At 40.9% G+C, this 27199-nt stretch overlaps 1 protein-coding gene across 2 annotated transcripts in view; it reads right to left on the reverse strand.

Annotated features, from left to right (window-relative positions):
* The window catches only part of R3HCC1 (R3H domain and coiled-coil containing 1), a 682694-nt gene that overhangs the window by 574373 nt on the left and 81122 nt on the right, over nt 1-27199 (reverse strand). For both annotated transcript variants that reach the window (XM_044083119.1, XM_044083120.1), the window contains exon 2: nt 22166-22295. The gene's annotated coding sequence lies outside the window, so the exon portion shown is untranslated. The remainder of the gene's footprint in view (nt 1-22165; nt 22296-27199) is intronic.

A 27199-nucleotide genomic window follows, 5' to 3' on the forward strand; every position in this document is an offset into this window, starting at 1 on the left:
ACTCCATTGTGAGACATTCTGATGTCCCGCTCACCAGGCTGAGTAAGGAGAAAGTTACGGTCAGTTGCTTATCAGGGGCTAGGATCCGCCACATTACACATGCACTCAGGGCACTGGACCACAATTACCAATATGACTCGGTCATAGTCCATGTGGGAGTAAATGACCTGAGATCTACCTACCTAGACTAATGAAGAGAGACATCATACAGCTCCCAGAATTTGTGTCTCAGGCTGGTATGAGCCTAGCATTGAGCAGCACTTTACCTTCTCCAAGGATGACACCACAATACAAACAAAAGATGATTGACTTTAATAATTGGCTTAGTTTCTGGTGTCATTCTAAGGGGGGTGCAATATTTGTCAGCATGGAAGGAAATGGTCAACAGACCACACTGCTTTGCCAGGGATGGTCTGCACCTGTCCCCCCTCTAGGCTTTCAAATATCAGCTAAAACATTGTTTTCCCCCATAGTGCCTTGTTTAGGCAATGCCAAACTAAAAGTACTTCTAACATAGAAAATCAAATCAAAGAAAATCTCAAGGTATTAGTGCTCAATGCTAGGAGCCTAAACAAACAACTCCACTCCCTTGAAGCTCTCTTTACCCTAGAGAATGCTGATGTCTGTGCGGTCTCTGAAATGTGGTTTGAAGCTGCAGAGAACACACCAACAGTGCAAGGTTATAATTCTTTCCAAACATTTAGACCAGCTACTTCACAGGCAGGGAATAAAGGTGGAGGTGTTTCTATTTACATGAAAAATAAATATACTTTAAGGCTGGTCAAAAAGAACAATGCACTTGAGCTGCTCCATGTTCAAATCACCATAGGTAAAATCCAATACCACTTCCTTGCAAGCTTTAGGTCCCCCTCTATGACCCAGGAAACCCATACCACGTATTTAAACTTATTAGAAACACTAACCATCCAACCCAATACCATATCCATGAGTGACTTTAATTACCCCACTATTAACTGGGAATCCTATACGACATCAAACGTACATGCACAGAGATTCCTGGATTTTGTAAACACAAACTCCCTGGACCAGATACTCAATACACCAACCAGGGATGCAACCACACTGGATCTAGTCCTCACTAATATGGGAGAGTGCTGCACACCCCCTAGTGTAATGCCTTCCCTGGTAAGGTCAGACCACAAAATGGTCACCTTTAAAGTAAAAATAAAACCTGGACTCCCAGCTCACTCAGGAATATTCAGGAACTATTCTAAGGCTAACCTCTTGCTATTAAGTGAGAATCTGGCAACATTTCAAGCCCCTATAAACCCTGAGAACACTTCTGCCTATGCAAAAGTGTGGACAGAAACCCCATACAAGCATGTTAATGGCTGCATAGAGGCAGCTGTACCTACCAGGAAGAAGTACAGAACTAACTCAAAAACCAAGCCACCTTGGTGGAATCACAAAATCAAATCAGATGTATAACAGAAGGGAAGAAAATCATGGCAAAAACTGGGAGGTGCAGCACCCAGAAGGATAAAAGTACCGTCATCAAACTAAACAAACAACTCAGAGGACAAATAAAGTCTATGAAAGCCAAATTTGAGGTAAGTTTGGCCTCCCAGGCCAAGGACAACCACAAAGCATTCTTTAGCTATGTCCGCAACCTCAAAGATAACACACAATTGTGTGCAGAGCTCATTTTAAATGGAGCCACCTATACTGAGCCAGAAGATACAGCAATGCTCTGGCTGATAAATTCAGCTCCAACTTTACTCCTCTCTCCCCCTCAGCTTTCCATCAAGAAATATCATCAACTATAACTCCCCATACTATCACTAGGGAACAGGTCCTTAATGCTCTCTCTAAGATCAAGAACACTGCATCAATGGACCCAGACAATATCACAGGATGCCTTCTAAATAGCATGAAGGCATGACCTATCAGGGCCTCTGCAATTACTATTTAACTGTAGCCTCCAAACAGGCTTCATGCCTCATGAATGGAGAAAGGCAACAGTCATCCGTCTGCACAAAGGTGGTCAATCTACAGACCCTGGGAACTACAGACCCACAAGTCTCACTAGTCTTATATGTAAAGCTATGGAAAAATTATCATGGAGATGATCAAGAGAGACATAGTAAACCTCCAGACACTGGACCCAACCCAGTTTGGTTTCTCAAGGGCAGATCATGCCTACTCAACCTAGTGGAGGTCTTTGAGAAGATCACAAAAGCAATGGATGAGGGCAAAAATCGGTCACACTGCCTACCTTGACCTGTCCAAGGCATTTGACACAATACCCCACTCGGACATTGTTGACAATCTCAAGCGGTTAAGTACAAACCCGTATGTCACCCGTTGGATAACCAACCGGCTCACAGACAAGACTCAGGGAGTTAGATTTGGGGAGTCCACCTCTATAAAGAGGCCAGTCACAAGTGGAGACCCTCAGGGATCAGTTATTGGACCGCTCCTTTATGGCATTTACTTCTCAAAAGTCAAGGCCAATGTCAGTGGTTTCTGGCTGACTAAATTTGCATTTGATTGCAAATTAAGAGCGGTCATTCAATCTCCAGGAGGGGCTGACACAGAAAAATAACTGGTGTCTGAGCCATGCACTAAAGCTAAATGCCAAGAAACGCATAATAGCATCCCTTGGGAAGTCATCCATCCCTGGTAAGTATCATATTGACAACACAGTTGACCCAGTAGTCAGAGACCTAGGGACACACACAGATAGCAATCTAGCCTTTGATCATCACGTGTCTACAGTGGTGAGGAAATCATTCTATGCTGCGCAACTTATAAACAAAGGTATGGCATCCAAGTTCAAGGAAGTCATTGCTCCACTGTATCCGGCATTCATTAGATCTATTATTGAGTACAATGCATCCATTGGTATGTACCTAACCAGGCATATCCAACAACTGGAATGTTCACAGGGGCTCCTCACTAAAATAATATAGGACAAAAGTAATATGTCCTATGCAGACTGCCTCAAGGCCCTATCCCTGTATGCTGTCTCCTACAGGCTTTTGAGGGGAGATCTATGCCTGGCATACAGGGTATTGACAGACCCCACTCTGAAGGACCTCTTGCATATCCACAAAACAAACAGTACCAGAATTACCCATTCTAAAGACGGAAACCTTAACTGTGATATAAATAGGACCTACTGGAGAGATAGCTATGCATCCCAGAGACTACCCTGTCTATGGAATAGGCTCCCCATCCATGTGAAGCAGAGTTCCTCCCTAACCCAATCCAAGTGCAACTTGGACAACTGAATGGGAAACCGGAAATTCATCCCTGGTTTGGCACCTATGTCTCTAATGTAAACAGGCAACCTGCAAATGGTTCATCTCCCAGACCCATGCTTACACTTATCAAGGGTATCATAACTTGTCAGAGATTTGGGGTGGATGGCTAGGCTTAAAAAGGCTCTTGTGGTCGTGAACCTACAATGCTAAGGCAAATTAGAGAACTGTGCGCTTCAATAATAGGAGATCCTGAAATAAAACAAAAATGACAACTATGTGTAATACATTATAGAATTTACTAACTTTAAGGGGAAAAAAAACGCTATCAAATGCATATGAGTTAATAGTATCCATTGGATATCAGTCTATTTTATACTCAAAATACTGGACTGAAAAAAACAAATAAATTACCGACAAACAAAAATCTCAATCTATTGAAACAAATTTAAAATTAATCCCTTTTAAGAAACTCATGTACACCTAATTAAGGACAACCAACAATGCTTACTTTACCCTAATAATACTTAACTTCAACTTGAAAGTTTCCCCAAACTATCCATGATGCTACTCACAAATAGCAGACCTATTCCTCATCTTCTGGAGCTGTAAATGTACTTATAAATTATGGTGTTTACTGAGAGTCAGGCTAGAGAAGATGGGATATGAAAAATCCACATTATCATGGGAATTTGCAATTTTGCATATCACCTCTCAAAAGCTATCCAAATATAAACTACATATTATAATTTTACTAGAAAGAAGAGGGTAATTATTTATTACTCAAAACTGGTAAGATCAAACCCAATTGGCATGGGAGGGCTTCAGAAGTATGGCAATAAAGGTATGTATCTGCACATAAATTAATAACGGATAACCAAAGTAAGCGTTCTTATTTTCTAAAATACTGGAGTCTTCATCTGGATCATATTCTAAAAGAATAGACAAATGAAGAAAGACAAATTATTGAGAGTGTAAATTTAAAAAGGCAAAAGACATATCCTTTTGTATGTTGATGTCTAATATGAATCTCATATGTCACAGTAATGGATAACATGTAAAACGAGGCACAATCTTAATCAGAAAGTTAATTTTGGAGCACTTGTATTACAGTGTATATAGAATGTTAATTGTGTATTAGATCCTTGGCCAACATGTAAATTTTGTTGTAACACTAAAAATTCTCTTGCTATATGATGTACCTAAATATGACTAAATTCTTCTACACTGTGACTGAACTGATGCTTTTATAATGACTGGAATTGAAGTATATAAACAAATCAAGAGAAGGAGAAAGATAAAAATATTTTGGAAACAAAAAAAGACAACCTTCAACCTTTTAAACAGTTTTTAAAACAGTCAGTAAAACTGTTTCTAAGTAACCCATGGTTTTGCTCTGACTACACAGTTAAATGTGTACACAGTTACTTCAGACCAGAGGTTAAAAAATCCATTTATCTGTTACACTTCCAAAGTACCTACCAATACAAACCACGTCCATACATGCAACCATATACCCCCCACCAACCAGTAGCAGCACACAAACACTTCCCAAACAACTTAACAAACTTAGTTACTCAGACATCTCCCCCTCTCTACTAGCAAATAATATCATTACCTCAGACAGATTAAAACTACTACCACCTACCTCCAAATTTAAACTTTGGCTAGTACTACATTAATATGTCCACTCCAGATAAACAACAATCTCACAGCATACTCTATCAACTACACACATTAATACAATGTGGAGATATACACCCAAATCCAGGCCCTATCAATATTTATCCATCCACTGACAACCAAGCTGACCAAATGTTTCCCCACACTCATTCGTCTACCACTAGGCTAGCTAATCCAACATCTCAACACACACTTCACCTAATTAATATAAACATTCACAGCATTTGCAATAAAACTACTGAGTTCCATGCCTGGCTAGCTGCCCACACCCCAAATATTATTGCAGTAACAGAAACACGGCTGAAACCACACATTGCTGACACTGAAGTTGTCCCTCCAGGATATAACATAATTCGCTCAGACAGACTTCATAAAAAGGGAGGCGGTGTAGCACTAATCTATCAAAACTCACTACAAATAGCAACCTATACAAATTTGTCCCCTCTTTTGGTAACATAGAGCTACTACTCACATCTTTTCACATAAAAAGGAACAAACAAATATGCACAGCAATTATTTACATTCCCCCAGGACACAATATCCACATACTTGAAAATGTATTATCTTGGATAAATCAGAATATACTGCATGAAACTATAATACTAGGAGACACCAATATTAATTGGCTAAACTTAAGACTCCCCCTCTCCAGTAAACAGCATAAACCTTCACAGTTTTACCCAACTCATCACTACTTCCACTCATGGTCTAACAACAGACTCTGAATCAACCCTAGACTGGACACTTGTAACACATCCCCAAAACTACTCCAACTCAGGAACCCTACTAAACACATTAAGTGACCACCTTCCAGCATTTACCTATATAATTCACCCTCATGCAATCAAAATACACTTGTATAAAACCTCCAGGAACCTTGCCCACTTTAACCAGGATAACTTTATAAATATTTTAAACTCCCAAAACTGGAACCCACTGAAAACACTCCCCTTGGAAGAAGCCATTGACTATTTTAACAAACTCTTTTTAAATACTCTAAATAGCCTAGCTCATAGGCTATGCGTACCAAACGAACCAAAACTAACCACACCCCCTGGTTAACAAGACTGACCAAACAAACTATGTCTCTTAGAAACAAAGCTTGGAAAACATGGCTGAGAGACAGAACACAACAAAATGAACTCCACTACAACCAACTCTGAAACAAATCAAAAAAGCTAGTAATACGAGATAAAAAAGCTTATTTCTCTAATAAACTGTCTACCTAACTAGGAGCCATAATTGAAACTCCTAACGATGTGGACATCCTACAAAAGGGCCTCACTGAGACAGATGCCTGGTGTCAAAGACATGGTCTCAAGCTCAATGCCAAAAAGTGCATTGTCATCCCCTTTGGTAAAAATTTTGTACCCATGAACTACCACATAGGCGGTAGTCTACTTAACACTGAAAGTGTGATAAGAGACCTTGGGACACAGGTGGACAGTAGTCTCTCCTTTGATAATCACATCGCCAAAGTGGTCAGGAAATCCTTCTACGTGGCACACCTCATCACAAAAGGTTTCTCATCCAGAAAAAAAAGAGGTCATTGTTCCCCTCTACTCATCACTCATTAGTCCCATTATAGAGTACAACGCCCCTTTTGGTTATGTACCTCACAAGACATCTACAACAACTGGAAAGGCCGCAAAAATACCTCACAAAGAGGATTACTGGCCTCAAACAGATGCCCTACGCAGACTGTCTCAAAAAACTCCAGCTTTACTCCGTCACACATCGCCTACTCAGAGGCGATCTCTGCCTAACATACAAAGCTATGTCAAACCCAGAGCTGTTGTACATGCTCCACTTAAAGAAATCCCAATCCCTCCGAGCTACACGCTCTAGGGACCTAAACCTTGTCACCACAATAAACAGAACATGCTGGAGGGATAGATTCCTGTCCCAGAGACTTCCCATACTCTGGAACTGACTACCTATCTATGTCACACAGAGCTCCTCATTAGCACTCTTCAAGAAAAATCTTGAATGGATGGGTAATAGGAAATTCACCCTGGGGATCACTTCTGCGGTTCTGCTTGACAGGGGCACAGGAAAATAATTTTCTTGGGTGGCGAAAGCCAGGGTACATTTTTGGCTAGGCTTGTATAGGCCCTAGGGCCAATAGCCTAGTACCTACCTATGAACCTCGTATAACAATCCCAAACATTTTTGGAAGTCTGTCTCCTCTCTATTTAACCCAGGCACCATCCAAAACCATCCCCTGCACCAGAAAAAAGCCCACAAGAAATCTCCTAAGCCTTTAATACCCACTTTATCTCTACCATCCAAAAGCTACTCAAACACTGCCCATCCACCTCAAACATACACATCCCAACCCCAACAGAACACAGCCCCACTACACAACCAGACTTCTTCACTATTCAACCTGTACCCACCTCTCCGATTCTGAAATTCCTAAAACAACTCAAACCTTGCTCTCTCTGCAGATAACCTTCCCCCAGAATATATGCAAATAGTAGCTAACGCAATAGCATTTACAGTTACCATTCTTATAAATCGCTCTCTCACTGAATATTATGTTCCTCTCTCATGGAAAAGATCAACCATTACCCCACTACACAAAGGGGGGAAACTCCCTTGATCTTTCCAACTACCGCCCTATCTCTATACTCTCTCCTCTATATAAAATCTTGAAAAAAAATGTGTTCACTCACAGCTACTTAAACACCTCTCAAATAATGCTCTTCTATCCTCTACCCAACATGGTTTCCGGCCAGGCCACAGCACCACTACTGCCCTATTAGCTTTCACAGAACCTGTCAACAAAGACTTGGATGCAGGCCATCCTACCTCAGTAATCCTATTAGACCTATCTAAGGCCTTTGACACAGTATCACACACTAAGCTAGTAAAGCAACTATCAACACTAGGTTGCTCCCCGAAACCCCTCAGCTGGTTTATCTCCTACCTACACAACAGGGAGCAATCTATAAAATAGCTAAATGCGCAATCTCAGTACCAACCTAACAATATAGGAGTACCACAGGGATCCATTTTAGGACCACTACTGTTCAATGTCTTCATTATGGACCTGCATAAAGCCCCCCTAATCCAGAATATCATCCAATATGCCGATTATTCAACAAATGATGTGGATATTCTACAAAAGGGCCTTACAGAAACAGATGCCTGGTGCCAGAGCCATGGGTTCAAGCTTAATGCCAAGAAATGTATAGTTATCCCATTTGGAAAAAAAGTGTACCCATGAATTACCACACAGGTGGCAGGACACTAAACATCGAAAGTGTGATGAGAGACTTAGGGACACAGGTGGACAGTGGTCTCACTTTCGATAACGACATCGCCACAACAGTTAGGAAATCCTTCTATGTGGCACACCTCATTACTAAGGGCTTTTCATCCAGAAAAAAGGAGGTCATTGTCCCACCATACTCATCCCTCATTAGATCCATTATAGAGTATAATGCCCCGTTTGGTATGTACCTCACAAGACATCTGCAACAGCTGGAAAGGCCACAGAAATACCTCACTAAAAGAATCACAGGCCTAAAGCAGATGCCATATGCTGATAGTCTAAAAAAACTCCAGCTATACTCTGTGGCATATCGTCTACTCAGAGGCGATCTCTGCTTAACGTACAAGGCCATGTCAAACCCTGAGCTGTTGGACATCCTCCACTTAAAGAAATTCCAATCCCTCAGAGCCACACGCTCAAGGGATGTAAACCTTGTCATCACAATGAACAAAACATGATGGAAGGATAGGTTCCTGACCCAGAGATTCCCCATACTCTGGAATAGACTGCCCATACATGTCAAGCAGAGCACCTCATTGGCTGTCTTCAAAAGGAACCTTGCTGATTGGATAGGAGATGGGAAATTCACCCCGGGATCATGTCAGTCGCCCTGCTATACAAGGGTCCAGAGAAGTAAATATTGTGGGAAGAAATATCCAGGGAATTGTTATGGCTAGGCTTGCATAGGCCCTAGGGCCGATAGCCTAGTACCAACCTAAGAACTTATGTCCACCTCTAAATCTTTCTCAGACCTCCTCACACTTACATAACAGGCTTTTACCTCTTATCAAATCATGGCTTATTAATGCACAATTGATGCTAAACCTCCAAAAAAACAAACTTCTACTTTTCTAAACAAAACCACCTAACATTGACTTTAGAATCCTCGCTAAAAATGGCACAGAAATTGAAAACAGCCAAATTGCTAGGTGTAACAATAGATGATAAACTCACATACGAACAACACATCCTAACCGCTATCAAGAAAACCCATTTCAAACTAGGTAAACTATACCGCTACAAACTCTACCTGGATAAATATACCAAAATAAAACTAGCCAATACCCTACTCATCCCCTCCCTTTTATATGGTAGTGCCATTTTCACTAACCTGCACACAGCTCTTAATAATAAATTACAATCATGTTATAACAAAATACCCAAATTCACCGCTGGAAAACCTCACCGCTCTCATCACTGCCATGCCATCACTGAACTAAGATGGCTAGAGTTTTCCCACCATCTACAATACACCCAACTAACCTTAGCCCACAAACTAATTTCTAAACCAAATGACTGCCCAGCTCTTAACTCAATCCTACAAACATACACCCCCACTAGAACACTAAGATCCTCCTGTAAACTGATGCTCACAGTAACCAAAGCCTCTCTTGTTCGGTATATATTTTTCGAGGTACAGGCAAACACGGAAGGACTGTGGCTGACCAAGTTCGCAGATGACTGCAAACTGGGCGCCATAATCGACTCTCCAGCCGACACAAGCATCCTCCAAAAGGGCCTCATAGAAACAGACAACTGGTGCCAGAGCCATGGCCTCAAGCTAAACGCCAAAAAGTGTATAGTCATCCCCTTTGGCAAAAACAAAGTGCCCACAAATTACCACATAGGTGGTAATCCATTAATCTGGAAGAAGTAATTAGGGACCTGGGGACCCAAGTTGATAGCAATCTCTCATTTGACAGCCACGTTGCCAAAGTGGTTAGAAAACATTTTATATAGCCCACCTAATCATGAAGGGATTCACATCTAGATCAGGGGAGGTCATCGTGCCTCTTTACTCATCCCTCATCAGGCCCATAATGGAGTACAATGCCCCTTTTGGGATGTACCTTACCAGACACCTGCAGCAACTGGAAAGACCCCAAAAGTACCTCACCAAGAGGATCAAAGGGCTCAAACAGATGCCATATGCTGCCCGGTTAAAGAAATTCCAGCTCTACTCAGTGGCATACCGCCTGCTCAGAGGCAATCTGTGCCGGACGTATAAAGCCATGTCCAACCCGGAATTAATGGACATGCTGCACCTCAGAAAATCCAAATCCCATCGAGCTACGCGCTCGTGAGACTTGAACCTCAGCACTGAAATAAATAGGACATGCTGGAGGGACAGATTCATAACCCAGAGGCTCCCTTCACTCTGGAATAAAATCCCAGTCCAGGTTAGGCAGAGTCCCTCATTGACTCTCTTCAAGAGGAATCTTGATGAGTGGATGGGAGATCGTAGGTTTACCCCGGGTATCACTTCTGTGTCACTGTTAGACAGAGGCACAGTATACTAACCTCGAAAAAGGGCATAGCAAAATTAATTTAAAATGGGTGGCGAAAGCCAAACACACTCTGGCTAGGCTTATAAATGCCCTAGGGCAGATAGCCTAGTATGAACCTATGAACCAAAGCCAACAAAAGAGCAGGAGAATGCCTGTTCTCCCATACCAAAGCTAAGCTATGGAATAACCTTCCATCTGAAATAACCCAGATTGATCACCCAAAAACTTTTAAGGCAGCCCTAAAAACACATTATCTAGACAATCCATCCTGCACTTGCCTTAAAAACAAACCTCCTTAAACAATATACTTCACCAAATCCTACAATGACAAAATCTTAGCAAAAACACAGTCTTCACATTTATTAGTGTATTCTTACTATACAGGAAACTGGAATCTCACCAAAGATTGAAATGATGTAACACTACTATTCAATTGTATATTTCTTGTTTTATTGTTTCACCTGTCATATCTTCAATGTTGTATATATATTCTATGCTTTTTCTTCCTGTCATATCAGTGACATTGTCTCATTGTGTTTAATTATTGTGTTCCTTTGTATTTTGCTTGTGGAGCTTTTCTCCCGGGGCTTCCACTGAAAATGGGTCTTTGACCCAGTGGACTTTCCCGGTCAATAAATGTTAATAAATAAATAAAGAAAGGTGCGAATTATATTCTACGCTAAACCTCCAGTTTTTATATCAGGGCCAAACAGCAAGTCAACTACTCAAACTGCTTTGGCAACTGAGGCTATATGCCAGTAGGGCACCAGGATTAAACAAAGTCATCTCACTAACTTGTATTTTAAAACTAAAATGAGTAGATGACTTGCTGTTTGGCCCTGACATAAAAACTGGAGGTTTACAGTAGAATATAATTTGCACCTTGGAAGTGTAACAGCTAAATGGATTTTTTAACCTCTGGTCTGAAGTAACTGTGTACACATTTTTTGTAGTTAATGGAGTATTTTAACAACACTTTGTACAATCAACATATGTAGGTGAGACAGTATAAAACTATTTTAACAAGTTTAAGTGTTAATTTTAAACAAATTTTTAACCAATATTTAACATTACATTTGGTAACAAACTCTATGGTAAAATGTTTTGTTTGGTGGGTGGGGATGGTGGGGTTGCTTGCTTAATACTTTTTGTAGCTTTTTAAGTTGGAAAATGCTGAACTTGGCTGTTTTAACATTACCTAATTACTGCCTTTTAACCCTTTCTATGGAGATGTGTTTCTATTGGTTAATAAGTTTAATAGGAAGGTACAGGGTGAATACTTAATGTTGCAAAGTTTTTGCTTTCTTTGTCTGAAGAAGTTTGGCTATGCAGTCAGACAAAAAGCGCTTTACATTACTGTTAGTTTTTTATTGGTTTCGTATTAAAGAGTTTCTTGATTTTGGTCCTAAAGTGTTCAGTGCCTCTGTTTCCGGCAGTGTATTTCACCTAGCTTATTGTATTATCCGCGGTGGTGGTGCTGCGGTAGTGTTCTCACCTCACAGTAAGACACTGTCCGGTTCGATTCTCAGCTAGAGCGTCTTCTGCGTGGAGATATGCGTGAATGGGCGTACCTTCGTTGAAGGTTGTGCGTCAGGGCTGGCAACTCGGCACTTAAAAATCAACTGCCAATCATTAGTGGAGTTCTGGTGAGGCGACCCCTAACTGGGAAAAGCCGAAAGACACATACATACATTGTATTTAAACCAATGCATGACAATTCCAGTTGCTCAAACCAGGATGCAGGACAACTGTATAAATCCCTACACGACAAATGGCTAATAAAAATATTATGTTCTATGAAATGAGATCTAACCATTGCCTGAAAGACTGAGTGGAGTAGTAAACACTCAACATTATCAAATATTTTTTCCAAAACACATTTTACTCATTTTTAAGCAACATAAAAATAAGTTTACGATGGCTCTAAACTTTAGTTTGTACAGACAGAAAAACAAAAACAAATAAGAAAAACTGTACAACTAGTACAACAGAACTGAAAAAGTACAGTTTTGTACCTACCATAAATGTAGATGTCCGATAGGTATGCATCTGCAGTCCTAACATATGGGTTGTCCTGCCTCAGGCAGCCCTTCGGTCGGCCGGATTCCAAAGTCTGGGTCTGGCCTCGGCTGATGTCGCACTTCACCCGACGTCATAGCTGCTGTTTGTTGGGTATAAAGGCATCAGCCGACGCCATTTTCCTCAGTGTTTCTTGCCCCAGATGCCAGGTGCCCTCTAGGAAGGCTAAATTTGGATAAATGCAAATAATTCCAAACAGTAGAGAGCAAACAATATGAAAAAATATATATATATATATATATATATATATATATATATATATATATATATATATACATATATACAAACAAATACACCATAATAGATTCCCCCAGCTAGCTAAAAGAGGGGTAAATACCCTAGGAATACCACAGAGGGAAGGAGGGTGGTAATCCTGACTGCAGATGCATACCTATCGGACATCTACATTTATGGTAGGTACAAAACTGTACTATGTCCTTCAAGGATGCATCTGCATTCCTAACATATGGGTAGAATACCATAGCCAAACTGGGGGAGGAGGCACTAAGATAAAGATGGTGTAGTTAAGATCCTTTGCAAAACAGCAGTTGCAAAACCTGCTCGGGATCTAGAGTATAAGGGTAGATTATAATGCTTGGCAAATGTATGCACGGAGCTCCAAGTAGCAGCTTCTAAAATGTCTTTAGTAGCCACTCCTAGGAAAGCTGTAGTGGTGGCTGTAGCTCTTGTGGAATGAGGTCTGATATTATCAGGAGTTGTCTTTCCATGAAAAGAATAGCAAAATTGAATGCAATTTCCTATCCATTTTGAGATTGTCTGTTTTGAAATTGCTTTTCCTTGCATTCCTGTTGCATATGCTACCAGAAGCTGGTCAGTCTTTCTGCTGGTCTTAGTTCTGTCCAGATAGTAGCGTAATTGTCCGTGTACATCCAAGGTATGTAGCAGTCTTTCCCCTGTTCTGTGGGTTGGGGAAGAATGTAGGTAAATGAATCGCTTGGTTCAATGATACTCTGGAGACCACTTTTGGCATAAAGGTAGGGTTAGTTCTCAGAGAGACTCTGTCCTGATGGAAGATAAGGAAGGGTTGTACTGCCATTAATGCCTGTAACTCAGATACCCTTCTTGCTGAAGTAATTGCTAGCAGGAAAGCAGTTTTCCAAGACAAGAATTGTAATTCTGCTGTTGCTGCTGGTTCAAAAGGGCGAAGTGTTAACTTTTCCAGCACAAAGTTGAGATCCCATGTAGGTAAAGGTGGTTTCCTTGGAGGTTTTACATTTTTGATTCCTCTCAAGAATTGCCTGAGTAGAGGATGAGAGAAGACAGGAGGATCCATGTTGTATTCTGCTGAAATTGCTGATGCATGAATCTTAATGGAGGAGTAAGACAGGCCATTGTGGAACAGCTCTGCTAAATATTCCAGGATGTGTGCTATGTTTGCCAATGAGACATTTTCTCCCTTTGCTGCACTCCAAATGAGGTATCTTTTCCACTTGGCTGAATAAGTCTTCCTTGTGGTGGGTCGTGCCTCCAGGATAATGTCCTTAACCCTCTGAGATAAACCTGGGTTATTTTGTTTTATGCAATATTCCAAGCAGCTAGCTGCAGTGTTTTCAAGTTTGGATGTAGGATCTTGTAGTTGTCCTGTGTTAGTAGTAAGGGGCATAGAGGTAGTGGCCATGCGTGTGTCCGAGACATGCTCCTCAGTAGCAGGTACCAATGCTGCCTCGGCCAGTCTGGAGCTATCAGAATTACCCTTGGCTGATCCTCTCTGATCTTCAGTAGAACTTTGTACATCAAGGGAAGAGGTGGAAATGCATATGCTATCAGGTTTTTCCAGCTGAAGGAAAGGGAGCCCACCCTCCAAGCAAATGGGTGGTATGCTCTTGTGCAGAATTTCTTCAATTGGTGGTTGTGTGGGGAGGCGAACAGGTCTATCTGTGGTAGTCCCCATTTCTTTGTTATGGCTTTGAAGATATCTGGATGCAGCATCCATTCGTGAGCATCCGTGGTAGTTCTGCTTAAGGTGTCTGCTAGAGAATTTTCTTTTCCTGGTACAAATCTGGCCTGAAGTTGAATGTTGAGATTCAGGGCCACATTCCACAGGTCCATTGCCATCTGGCATAGAGGATATGAATGTGTACCTCCCTGTTTGTTGATGTACCACATGACTGTGGTATTGTCCGTCCTTATCAGCAGATGACCCTGTTGAAGGAGTGGTCTGAATGCCTGGATCGCATGTTTCACTGCCAGCATCTCCTTTAGATTTATGTGTAGATTCAGCTGGTCTTGGGTCCATAGGCCTTGTATACACTTGTCCACCATGTGTGCCCTCCATCCTAGGTCTAAGGCGTCCGTGGTGATGGTTTGGTTTGGATGAGGTTTGTGGAAAGGCAATCCTCTGTTCAACTGACAGGCCTGAGCCCACCACAGGAATTCTTGCTTCAGGCATGGAATTATTGGAATATGGGCTTCTAGACTGTGCTTGTGTTGAGACCATACATTCCTTAGGTACCATTGCAACTTCCTCATATGCAGCCTGGCATGCGGAACCAATATTATGCAGGATGCCATGTAACCCAGGGCTTGCAGGACTTTCCTTGCAGTAAGCTGAGTTTGTGTTGTTAATGTCATGAAGTAGACTGGCAGTTGCTTTTGTTTTTCTTCTGTGAGAAAAGCCATTTGAGTTGATGTATCCAGTTCTGCACCCAAGAATGTTATCCTTTGGGATGGTACTAGTCTTGACTTTTGCATGTTGACTGTGTATCCCAAGGCTTGCAACAGTTGTATGACATTTTCCAAATCTTTTGTTAATTTTTCCTTGTTGTCCGCTTGTATTAGGCAGTCGTCCAGGTATGGGTAAATTTGAATTCCTGAAGCCTGCAATGAGCAATTACTGATGCCAGGCATTTCGTGAATACTCTGGGCAGTAGATAAGCCAAAGGGCAATGCTGAGAATTGATAATGCTCTGATCCTGCAAGAAATCTGAGGTGTCTTCTGCAATCTGGTCGTATAGGGATGTGCAGGTATGCCTCCTTGAGATCTAGAGTCACCAGCCAAGACTCCTTGCCCAACATGGGAAGAAGTTGCTGGAGGGTCAGCATTTTGCATTTTGGAACAATGAGATATGTGTTCAGTGCGGACAAGTCGAGAATAGGTCTCCATTGATTTTCTTTTCTTGGTACAAGGAAAAGCCTGGAGTAAAATCCTTGGCCTTGCTCCATAGGCGGTACCTTTTCTATAGCTCTCATCCTTAGTAAGTTGTTGATTTGTCTTAGAGCCGCCTGTTTTTGGCTTGGTGGTAGGTTTGGCATTCCTCTCTTTTTTGGTAGAGTTTGGAAGTGAAACCTGTAGCCCTTGTCTATTGTTTGTAAAGTCCATTTGTCTCCTGTGATGTAATGCCAGTTGTCGGAAAATAAGGTTAGCTTTCCACCCAAGGGTGCTTCCAGTTGTTCCCTGGTAGGCGGAACCAGAGCCAAGTCATTGTGTCTGCCCTGTGGAAGTGGTTGTAGTTGAATCTGTGGCAGTACTTCTGTGGTTGGTAGGTTGCCACTGACGTCCCCTGTAGGCACCCCTAGATTGACCTCTGCCTCTTGGGTGTCTATTTCTGCCTCTCTGTGCTCTGGAGTTGTCTGGAAAGGACCAATTCTTCGAAGGCCAATTTCTGCTAAACCTCGGAGGTTGGACCTGTAAGAAATCCTTGACTGTTTGGACAGATTTTGCTTTTTCTTCCACCTTCTTTATAACCTCCTGTGCAGGGGAGCCAAACAAACTTTGTTTCTCCATGGGAGCATCTAGGAGTTTTGACTTAACATGGTCTGGTAAGGATTGTTCTTTTAACCAGGCATGCCTTCAAATCATGGTTCCAGTCATAGCTGATCTAAAGGAAGCCTCCAGTGCATCATAGCCACATTTTAAGAAATGGTTACTGACCTGCTGAGAGTTATGTACCAAATCCTGAAGGGACTTGCGGTCTATAGGTTCAGGAGGGGACAGGTTTTTATTTAGCTGGTCTAACAAAAATTCCTGGTACTGAATCATGTGAAATTGACAGTTTAAGGCCCTGGCCGAAGAGTAGCAGAAGTATAAACCTTTTACCCCATCTCTCTAATGCTCCAGATTCCCTTTCAGATTGATGAGGGCTTTTGGCAGAGGCAGCTGCCACACCTTTAGGGCCCTGTGAAATGGTTTCAGGGTCTGCAACAGGAGCCTTATACAAATGGTTGTGTGTGTCCGGAACCCTATAATATCTGTCAGGCTTGGCAGGGGCCGGAGGAAGAGAATCAGGGGCAGTACAGGCATCATTATATGCATCATCAACAACAGTTAGTACTGGAGGAATGGCTAAAGGCCTATGCTGTGGTAAGTGTAAAAAAGTCCTTAGCCTTTTCCTTGAATCTGAAAAATCCTGGCCCTGCCATTGGAAGTGTTCCCTCATAGCATGAAAGGTTTCCCCAAAAGAAAATTCTTCTGGAGGAGAAGCAGAAGGAATGGAGTCTTCTGCATCAGAATCCTCATAAGGAGAATATGGGCCTTCGTGAGGGTCTGAGTCATCCAAGGAATAGTCTGTAGAGACAGGTTCCGGGGGTTCAGTCCTAGGCCTCTTATCTGGAGGGGGCTGAGAGGCCCTGTCTGGGTGAGGTTGGGATCCCCTGATCAAAGAAATGAGATCCTCAGCCAGGCTGAGTATTTGGGAACTAGAGGTAGGCCTATGTGAGGGAGTTTTAGCAGGTAAGGCCTTAGAAGATTTAGCTGCTTTAGCCCTGGCAAAAGCCTTGATAGACATAGAAGCAGGGGGTCTAGCAGCCCCACGTGCAGGGGTAGATATGTCTAAAGGAATAGTGTCTGACAAATCCTGGGTGCCTGCTTCTGTAGCAGTAAATTCAGTAGCAGATTCAGCCATGCTCTGTGAGGCCTCGGCTATCGGAGTCATGCTTTCGGCCGAAGGAAGAACCGAGGGCTCAGTTTCAGCCGAAACCGAGACACTCGCGGTTGGCCTAACCGTGGTTTCAGCCGAAACCGCGGACCGCGAGTGTTGGTCCTTTTCCTTGCGCTTTTTAACTAATTGTGTAGTCGGAGTCTCCGACGGCATTTTGTATGCAAAAGCGGGACCAAAAAACTCCTCTGCAAACTCCGACCGACGTCTAAGCGTCCGTCGGTTGAAGGAAGCACAGGCAAGACAAGCTGATACGTCGTGGTCTGGGCCTAAGCAAGGAAGGCAGTAAGAGTGGAAATCCTTATGAGGTATTTGTTTCCCACAAGTTAAACAATTATTTACTTTGTCTGACATCGGCTGAGGCAAGAAAGAGTCCCCAACGGGGTACTTAGCTTTTTAGAAGTCTTCGGTAGTAGAAATCTCTGGATCTGACCGACCGGCACTTGCGAACAGCTTCTGCTTCAGGCACCGCACGGCAAGAAAGACTGAGGAAAATGGCGTCGGCTGATGCCTTTATACCCAACAAACAGCAGCTATGACGTCGGGTGAAGTGCGACATCAGCCGAGGCCAGACCCAGACTTTGGAATCCGGCCGACCGAAGGGCTGCCTGAGGCAGGACAACCCATATGTTAGGACTGCAGATGCATCCTTGAAAGACATCAACTATTTACACTATATACACATAGCATCGAGTCACAAAATAAAAGTGCATGTACCTTACAAAAACAGGAACATCAAGTAAATGGGTATGTTTTTTTAAACATGCATACCCTTTATAATACATTTAGAAAAACAACACAGAGAACACTAATTGGAATATTCTGGTGCCCTAACTCAGAATAGTTAAGACCAGTTCCCAAGACTTTAAAATAGGTTGTGCACTATCATTACTTCTGGAGATTAATTTAACACCTTTATGGTGTAGAAATGACAAATTATTTTAATCGATATGAAAGAAGCTTGTGTCCCTCAACTCTTCCTCTCTTCCTCAAACATTCTTAAAAATGTCATTATGGATTACTTTACAATAAAAGCAAAACTGAAAGGCAAGCTACCCTGTACTCACACCAGTTTCAAACCACTGATGCAGCAGATATGCAGACAATCAACAAGACAAGATGACGTTTTAGCTGCTTGTAAAGATCAAAATGAAAGAAACTGCAAGTATTCAACCAGAAATAAGGTATGCCATACACATATACTTCTGGGTCACAGCACACCATCATACACCATCTGGGGAATAACTAAATAGAAATTCCAGCTATATCATGACAGTGTCCTTGTGGAGTTAAGGCCTAACCCCAAAAGTCCTAGTAAAAGATGGACATTACCCTTCTGATTTCTACTCTGTAGATTTCTCAGTTTACAACAGGGATGTATTCCAGAGCATGTTACTGCCAATAATCTGAATTCTGGAGTCAAGTGAAGTGCCACAGCCTAAAGGCAGAAAAAGTATTTTAAAGCCATCTGTGTTGGGACATGTTTTACTGTGGGTGCAGAGACGGGAGGTGCTATCTAAGAAAAGGAGAAAAGATCTAAATTGTGCGTTTGTGTGCAGAGATTTCTGAATGCGAATTAGTGCATCTCCATCCTCAAAATGTGGGTAAAGCAAACTACAGAATAACCTCCTATTATTACCAGAAGCCAAGACAGTGATTAGATACAGTTTTAAAATACAGAAAAAAATATCTGACAGTCACCATATTTTTGTGTCTTTCGGCTTTTCCCGGTTAGGGGTCGCCACAGCGGAACTCCGGTCCGCTAATGATTGGCAGTTGATTTTTACGTACCGGCTTGCCAGGCCTGATGCACAACCTTCAACGTATGTCTCCACGCAGAAGATGCTCTATCTGAGAATCGAACCAGACAGCGTCTTACTGTGAGGCAATAACATTACCGCAGCACCACCACCGCGGGTATCTGACAGTCACCATATAATAGTCACAAATGTACTGACAAATAATAAAAATGCCTGGGTTTGCAAGGTGATTTCTGAAATGTCTAAGACTGTCACCTCTTTGGTGCAATTTGTGAAGTAGAAGTCATCTCTTTACCAAGAAAACATTAACGTGAATACAGTTTTTTGTCAGTTTTAATGTACAGCATCTAAACAATGCATTAAAAAATGAAGACGAAAAACTTAAGTGAAAGATTAGACTAAATGGTAAAAAAGTCCAAAAGACAGCAGTGTGATTCAGAAAGATTTTCTCTGCAGTACTGCTACTTCAGAATGTATATTTCACATAGAACCGGGAAACATGTCAAAACTATACTTGTAGTCAATGCAGCAATGCTCAACTTTGTTCCCTACAGCCTCTGTGAAGATGGTAGCGTTCGCCAGCCTAATGCTACGCTTAGTACCACCTTTCAGCTCATCATTACTAATGCCTTTACTATTTTAGCCAACATACAAAACCATGTAGTCACTGCCACTTCCAAAAAAAATAACACTGCATACAACCTTAGAAGTAAGAGGACATGGCTCCATCTACTTTATCCAGATGTTGTAACTACTTTGGTAGCTGCTCTTCCATTGCATCTTAATCATTTTTCTAGATAAATATTAAACAGTCTATTTCCACTTAGTAAACTCAATTTGTTGACTTTTGTGCAACCTGCAGAAGTAACGGATATGGGGGAGTCTTTATACAGTAAAAAGGAAGGATTAAAAGAAAGTTGACTAAAATGGATTGGACTAAATGAACGTTTGATTATTCAGCATGTAATATCAATTTCCACCTGCATCCAGGCAGTCTCAAAGCCCCTCATCAGTTCATCTGCTACTTTGCAAGTATACCAATCCAGGGGGTCTACTACTTAAACTGTTGAAAGTAACCCCCTCACATCCATTCTAAACTGTGCCCCTTCTGCCCCATTGCCCCTCTTCCTAACATAATAAATGTATGCATCGTCAATCATGTCCTCTCCTCCCTTCTTATTTGCAGGATTTATATCTTGCTTATATCCAGCATCTCCTGGAAGTCCAACCCACACCATTCTTGATACCCTCCTCTAAGCCAAACTGATTTACCTTTTCCCAAAGGCCTCCAAAACTGTGTAAAGTTCACCAGCTGCAGATTCAACAATACCCTACAGTGCAGCAAGATGACAACTTTCAATCTTAAAGTGTTTTGTTGAGATTCTGAAATATACAGTATATTACAAACATGTCCACATAAATTTCCTGCACCCCTCAATGGCACCAGTGTGGAAATGTGCCCATAGACTTTAATACACAAAACACCAGGCATGCACACTGGTGCATCCATTAAAAAGTCTATGGGCTCACCACACTACCTCTAAAATGCCATCGCCAAGGGTAAATTTCATTGAAAGTCTCAGTGATGACAGTGCAGCAACAGGTTTAACAACATTTTTTATTCAAAAGAGAGGCCTCACAATTTTGGAAAATTTGGTGGGAAAATGAATCACGACACTATCAGCACAGCATCTCATGATGCAAAAGGCGCAAGAAACTCCATAAACACTTAACACTGTCTCCCTCTGCTATTTGCCATCATGTTGATGGTTCCGTTTGGTGGTTTACTCCTCTAGAGCCTTGCCCAGCTGAAACCTATAACTCCACAAATGAAATCCACTGTAAAAGTGCTGCAACAAACTGGACCACCTTGCATTTTTAATACTGAAGCACAAACACAAGTTTTCTGCCCACATTCATCCTTAATAATCTACTTCAACAAGCCAAATGCTCCTGCATCACCATCATATCACAATTCTTTTCCTTTCTCTGCCCTCTGCAATTCCATCTAATCATTTTCCTGATTACTTAGTTTTTGTTCCACATCATATGCTTGTTAGAATCTGTTTTTTTTATTCTTATTTATACATCATGTTAGACACTATACTTTTGCTATTATAACTATACCTCTCATAATTTATACATTGTTTGTGATAATTTCTAAGTTGCTTTGATTGTAATTTTTGACATTATTTAGTGAATGTGTACGTTATTCAATCAGGCCGTGCCTGCAAATGGTCGTAAGTGATCAGTGTACTCCCCGGTTAACAAGTACTCACACACACACACACACACACACACACACACACACACACACACACACACACAGGCTACTCTCACCGTCAAGTAATCTGCACACCAACTTTAATGCCACCCCATATAAAAGCATGCTGATTCTGCTACCAATCTGATAAACCTAGGAATACTGGACTCCAAAACAGAACTTAATGTACTCCACTAGTAAATTCCCTCCCTCCTTGAAAACTCTTATGTAATCATTTCCTTCAGTACTCATCCAGTCAGCCAGTCAAAACTTGCCTACATGTCATTAGTGAAATAATGCCGCCAGAACATCAACAAGTATTCAAAATAAATAAGTCTCTAAATTTCACCTTGATTATAAATATACAAGTTTATGGGGCTCTACCTCACTTTGCAGACCTTATAGTCTCCAGTAACTGCAAAAATTCTACTCGCTTAATGATTCTGTTTGATGCAATTCTGTGCACATTTTTACATGTCACCCTTTGTTCAAAATAAATAAATAAATAAATAAATGTAGACAATGACTAATGCATACAAAATAACAGCTTATTAGACCTAAGAAAGAAAAACACACACACACGCACACACATATATGCACACAAGAAAGCAAAGATCCTGTCTGTTAGGTCATGAGGTAAATTAATGTGTTAACTGAATCAGACCGACAAGCTGACAGACTTCAGGTACTCACTTTTTCTCACTGCCTTCCCGCTGGAATTGATCCAGCTCGTCTGAGACTTGGTTGACAAAGTCATTCTCCTGCTTTGGGAGATAAACACCGTCCAGACACACCAACGCCAGGATGACAATGGGAAGATCCCCTAAAAATATATCACAGATATTTATATTACACATTGACAAGAAGTTGCAGAATATGTAAATATCACTCACATACTGAACCAAAGAACATACTATTGGAGAAGTACAGTGCAGCCCACCCAAACATTCACAAAAAAAAAAAACAGCAACATAACGGCAAACACTATTTTACAGAAATCACACACACAATGGGCCAGATTACAAAAGAGTTATTCTCACTGTAAGTGACACACTCCAGTGTAAGCCTGCCTTGATTCTGAAAAATTGATCTCAATGTAGTTGACGTACTTCAGTGCAAGGCTAATCTACAATACCCAGGGCAGATTCCAAAAAGACTTACTCAGTACAAGTAATTTTACTGTGGTGTGAGTAAAATCACTTACACTGACAGCAAGTCTTTTGAAATTGGGGCCTACTGTTTCATTATTCACAAAGTATAAGTATACCACATAAACATAAGTCACAGCTGAAAAGCTAATTGCATCAAATATTACGTAGCAATACATACATTTCTGACATCTTAGTTTTAAGAAAAAAATTAATAAATTTATCATAAATAAATAAAAAATAATTAAAAAATTGTGATGCATGCAATGCCCCTGAGGAGATGTGATAATACTAACATGGGTCAATTTCCAATTACAGGTTAAAATGTGCCAGTTTAAAATTAAAAAACTCATATTAAATTTGCTGTTTTTATCCGTTACATTTTGAATTCAGTTGTGGTGGTGCAGCGTGTTTGTCCTTTTTGCATTTCTACTCTTACTAGCTATCACCTTAGCAGTGGTAGATACATTTTGATTTGTTTTATATTTTGTCATACCACTGCCCATGGCGAACGACATAGCAAATGGCAGCAACACTTCACTCAGTGCTGGCTTTCTTCATTATAAAGGGACAGAATGTCTGGAAGGTAACACTAATCCATTGTTACATTTAAATTTTGATACAAATGAGACCCTGGAACTTGAAGGATCTTTTGATAGTAGTAACTTTGATATGATATTAAAGTAGAGACAGCAGCATATAAACTCAAACGGCTTGTTTGGCAACGATTCCATCTGGAAGCCAGCCTGCACCATCAAGTCATACCGAGAGGTATGAGGATTAAATGCATGCTCAGCTATGGAAATCAGTACCCTGAGCTGCTAGCTAAGTGGCAGGCGATTAATTCAGAGACCAGTTTTCTGTACTTGAAGCTGCTCATTGAATTTTTTAAACCAGAAGAAGAAAAGATATCAGTACAGATCAAAGGAAAACAAGATGAACTAGAAAAGTTCACCTTGAATTCGCATTACAGTTCAATCTTAATGTCTATGATTCAAAGTTGAAACAGCAGAAAATAAAGAAATTGGCCAAGGATGTTGCCGATTTCAGATACGGGAGCATTTTTGAATGGCCCAGAGAGGACAGAAGACTGGAAACCCGAGCGCTGAATAGCAACAATGCTTCCAATAATGTTGACTCCCCTCGTAGTGTGAATACAGTGACTACGGAATTAGACCCACCACAAGTAAGAGCAAATATTCACACTCTTACTACTATAATAGAATCGAATATGTCACTCAATCAAGATAGTTTAGAAGGACCTAGTAATTTAACTAATATAGGCACAATACCGAAGAAAGGAGTAGTACACGCCCCTACTACACACAATTTGCCATTTTTTTTTTTTTAAACAAATGCATTTCAGGAGTCAACGTACTTACAGCCAGGATAGGAAGAGGAATAAGACAGTGAATTAAATAATTCACTGATTGTGAACATTTCAGACTATGTGTTAATCATGACTGAACGATCAGTCAGAGAGAGGACTTACATTCATTCCCTCTCTAAAATCTGACCTGAGTGAATTTGTAATTGACCTGAAATGCTTCGGGCGCAATGTAACTTTAAAGAATATCTATGGTAATAATTCTACTGAAATTAGCACTCTGAGGAAACCTAGTTCCTTTGTACCCATTAACCAACCTGCAGTAGAACTTTTTTGCGTCTATGTAACAATGAAGTGGCAAAACTGCGAACAGAACCAGGAAACAAGCATTTCCATAACATCACTCCAGCTGAAAGACAAGCTATCTTTGATTTGCAACATAATGAAAGCATAGTATTGAAACCGGCCGACAAAGGAGGGGCGTTAGTAGTACAAGCTCATTGGTACAGAGATAAGATGTTAGAGATGCTAGGTGATAACACATATCTTGAAGTATCACCACTAGCTCTGAAAAGTTCTATTCAAAGAATAACCGTTTATTTAAAAGACATGTTACTGGATGGGCGAATAGATCTTGACACATTTAATTTTTTACATGTGATACATCCTACCATTCCCTCAATAAGCGGGTTACCTAAAATTCACAAAGACTTATGTAAACCCCCTCTACGTCTTATAGTATCAGGACAAGGGTGGGTCACAAACTATGTTGCTATTTCTGGAGAAAGAATTGAACAGTATACTTAGATCTTACGATACTGTCCTACGAGATACGGATGATTCTATCAGAAAGTTACAAGCTATTTTGGGAGATACCACAGGTACTTTGGATTTTTTACTAGCTACTCTAGATATAAACAGTCTTTTCACAGACCAACTCCCGGGTCTGAACAGTGTTATACCACTACAACCTGTGTTAAAAGCCAGGAGACCTACCACTGGTTGATTCAAGGGTGCGCCTATTCAAAGGCTTAGTTATTGGAAGTTTAACATTAACATGAGCCACTACATTTCACATGCCATTGGTTAGAATGAAGGTCTGTGCACAATAAAGAATAGTGATTGGGAGAAATACTTTTTGAACAAACAGATCTGCACACGAACATCCGGGGGATGTCCTTCAAATAGTTACTTGCAGTCCCATTGTTTTAACGATCTGAGGAAGATATTGCTGAAAGCGATTATCGTGTATATTAAGGGACTATTTCATGTTTTTAAACTCATATTAAATTTGCTGTTTTTATCGGTTACATTTTGAATTCAGTCGTGGTGGTGCATGTTTGTCCTTTTTTGCATTTCTACTTTTATTAGCTAGCACCTTAGCAGTGGTAGATACGTTTTGATATGTTCAAAATTAATAAATGTATTTTTCTTGTACTCAGTCTACACTGCTGATGATTATGTTACAAATGTGAAAGTCAGATTCCTTGCCTCAATTAACTCACCAAGTCAATAGATAAATTCTGTCTGACCTTATCTATGCGTGATTTCATATCAATAATGACAAAGTGATATAAAAAAGCAAATAATTGTTAAGAATTACTCTAAACACCATCATATTAGATTCCTAGGAACACTAACATCAAATATCTGTACAGTTATCCTCCTGAAGGGTGTTCTAAATCATTTTTAGCATTACAGAATATTTTGCATATTTATTAAAATGAACAGTTTAAGTAGGTACCAAAGAACCCTGCCCCCAAAAAAATCTCCTCCCAAATGTGACAGCCAATAGTCTGAATTTTTCTAAGTAGTAAAATTTGTGTGGGGGTGGGAGGAATTTCTGGCTGATGGAAATGTAAATAAAAAAATCCAAAAGTAAAACAGCATTTAAGAACTTGAACATGTAGGAGTGGTGTTGTTCAAAGCCTGTGGAGCAGGGAGGGCTCTTTCAGTCACAGGATCACATACAAGAGTATCCAACATGCAACTCAGGCAGACTTCCTGCTAGAAAGAGAAAGGCATTGGAGAAGATTGCAATTCATCCCCACTGAAACACTGGGTCCACAGCATAAATCACTGATGGTTACAATCAGCTGCAAGCAGTGGTCAGAGAAGGTTCTAAGGTTGACAGAAACTAGGCTGAAGACCTGGAAGTTGACTGGAGCAAAAGCACAAGAGTTTAAGGAAATACTCAGGGCTCTAGCACATCAGGAAGTAAAGGAAATAGGTGGAGTCACAGAAGAATGGCAATGTAAAAAAAACAGCATGTGTGAACACAATAGCAAGGATATGCGGCCAAGGCAGGTATGGAAATAAAGCACACGAGGAAAGCTGGTGTGGAATGCAGCAGTCCAGGAAATTATTAAAAGAAAGAAAGAGTACAAGAAAAGATGGAACTAAAAAACACAGCCCAGGCTAAGAAGAAATACAGGTTGTCCACCAAAGAGGCTAAAGACAGCAGCCACATTAGCAAATATCAAGGCATAAGAGCCACTCTACCAGCTTCCTGAAAGTGACTCAGAAGATGGCACAAAGACGCTTATCAGATAGCAAGGCAAAAACCAAAAGATAAAGAAGACAGTCATCAGAAACTATTCATAGTGGAAGCCAGCAAAAACCTACTCACTAGTCCACAGAACATCAAAAGGCAGATGAAGAAGTATTTCAAGCAGCTTTTGAATGAAGAAAACCCCAAAGAAGCTGTACTGTCCCACACACAACCTACAATGAAAAAGACACAAGAACTAAGCCTAGAAGAAGAACAGCACTAAGGGAAATAAAGTCAGAAAAAGCAGCATGCTCAGAAGCTCACAGCAGACATGGTCAAAATGTTGGGTGACCTAAGAGGAGAAATACCTCCTGAGTGTACTCATACCAATATGGAAAGAAAGGTGTATCCCAGATGACTGAAGTAAGCATTTTAGTGTCAATGTACAAGAATGAAGGGAACATTCACAGCTGTGGGCAGCACAGAGGTATTAAACTCCTGTCACACTGCATGATAGTGCTGGAAAGGGTGACTGATAATTTCACAGAGCAGTAGAATGTGAGATGGGAGATGAGTAATTTGGAACCATATCAGAATGTAGCACAAATAACTCAATGTTTGCCGTGAAACCGACAATGGAGGAGAAACTAGAGATGAAGAAAAGAGTCCAAATTTTTATGTTTTCTACACATCTAATACCAAAGTCCCAAGAAAGCTGATTTCGACAGTCCTGAAGTGGTTCGAATTCCCTGAAACACTGG

Source organism: Protopterus annectens, chromosome 9.part0 (assembly GCF_019279795.1).
Source record: "Protopterus annectens isolate FY-2018-M chromosome 9.part0, PAN1.0, whole genome shotgun sequence".
Taxonomy (NCBI): Eukaryota; Metazoa; Chordata; order Ceratodontiformes; family Protopteridae; genus Protopterus; species Protopterus annectens.